This window comes from Quercus suber, unplaced genomic scaffold, assembly GCF_002906115.3.
Source record: "Quercus suber isolate HL8 unplaced genomic scaffold, Cork oak 2.0 scaffold_58, whole genome shotgun sequence".
NCBI lineage: Eukaryota > Viridiplantae > Streptophyta > Magnoliopsida > Fagales > Fagaceae > Quercus > Quercus suber.
The window spans coordinates 1-1,966 of NW_027069523.1; positions in this window are offsets into that span (position 1 = coordinate 1).

Consider the following 1,966-nt stretch of genomic DNA (forward strand, 5'->3'; position numbering starts at 1 on the left):
AGATTGAGACCTATCCATCTCAACAAGGGGTCAAGGATCACACTCAGGTATTAAAACCACAACAAGTGTACCCGCTCTGATACCAATTGAAAGTTCAAAATGGGTATGAAACACCCTTGAACGTTTAGACCCCCAAATTACAAAAATATCAATTCAAGCTTTATATCAAACAATTAATGTGCAGAATATGATAACAAGTTTATAACAGAATTGATAAAAAAATCTAAGCTAAATATAAACACATCCACAGCAGTAAATATAAGGCAAAGATAAAGGAAAGAGAGATGCAAACACACGGATAACACACGATGTCTTATCGAAGAAGAAACCGAAGTCCTCGGCGTAAAACCTCTCCGCCGCCCTCCAAGCGGTAATAAAATCCACTAAAGAATATAGTTGGGGTACATGAACAGTAGAAGACCCTCCAAGCCTAATCTACCCAAGTACCTAAGCCCTCCAAGCTTCTTGCTCCAACGAGGTTACGCCGAATCTATTTCTTCTTTAGCATCCCGGATTCTGCTACTTGACCATAGCATCAACCAATGTATATTGGTTCCTTCCCAAACTGCTTCCCTAAGCACCAAATGGACATTCTCACAGATGTGGGTGTGGTGAGATAAGGGTTTGGTAAATAACCTCTCAAGGGTATGATAATGGAGAGGAAGAGAGTAGAGAAATTTGTCGAGTTTCTTAGATGAAGATTGGGGATGAGGCAATCTTGTTTTTCTCTAGAGTTTTCTCTCACAAAATTCTCTCTGAAAGCTCTCTCAATATGATGGGTATAAGGGTGTATATATAGTAGGGTGAGAAGGGAATGCAAAACATCAGTTTTTGCCAAACAAGGCAAATTGGCGACTTGGTCTCGTGGCTTGTCCAAGTCGCGTGTTCAAGTCGCAACGTAACGGCCTGGCCAGCCTGGGACTTTTGTCTTGTAGCGTGACAGCTGACGCGACCCTTTAGCTTCCCAGTGTGCCTCTCACGTGCCAGCTTTTGGCTGCTTGACAGTCGCGATCCACCCGCGAGCCCTAGCTACGAACCTCTGTTTTTCTTGCACACTTTTGAGCTTTTGTTCACATCTTCTCACACATTACCCTTACAATTTTCCCACCTAAATACAGGGTTACTAAGTGCTAAATTACAAGCAAATTGGTCATGGAATAAGCCAATTAGATGGTTGATTAAATTCAACCTTACATTACTCATTACAGCAAGCGAAGAGTTCTTGGTCACCGTTGGTAGCAAGATTCAGCCCAGAGGAGACTGCAATGTATCTCCAAGCTATAGGTTATCCAACTCTTTGAGTTTTGTATGCAATCCACAACCAATGTTTATAGTTTTATCCCTCTACTAGTATCTCCAAGCTATAGGTTACCCAACTCTGTTAGTTTTTTCCTTTACTTGGATATATGGTTTTTAGTTTTGTCTTTCTACTTGGCTTATTTGCAACTCATTTGTCTATGGTTTCATTTGCAGATGTTAGCATCAAGGACTAATGATATCGACAATGGACTTAGGTTCCGGAATGTCAATTGTTCATGTGAGAAGAGAGTAAAAGTGAGGATATCAGAATCTAAAAATGAAAACAAATACAATCTTTATTATTGTTGCCTAATGGATGTATGTTGTTATTTTGAATGGTGTATGGCCTTGAAGGTGCTATTATTGCATGTGGAGGATATCCAACAACTACAAATTGAGTTGTGCGTATTAAAAGAGGAATTGAAGGCCATACATGATAAGGTCCAACCCGTTGTAGAGACTAATATAGTGGTGAAGATTATGTTTGTTGGATGGTGCATACTAATCATGACATCGATGTAAAAATGTGTTATAGACAATTTCTTCCCCTATCTATGCATAGTACACTATTATGTAAGACTTGTTGTCAAAATGACATGGACATATAAAACTATTTTATTATCGTGGTTGTGTAGTATATGTTGTCTCCACTTTATGTCTTTGCGTT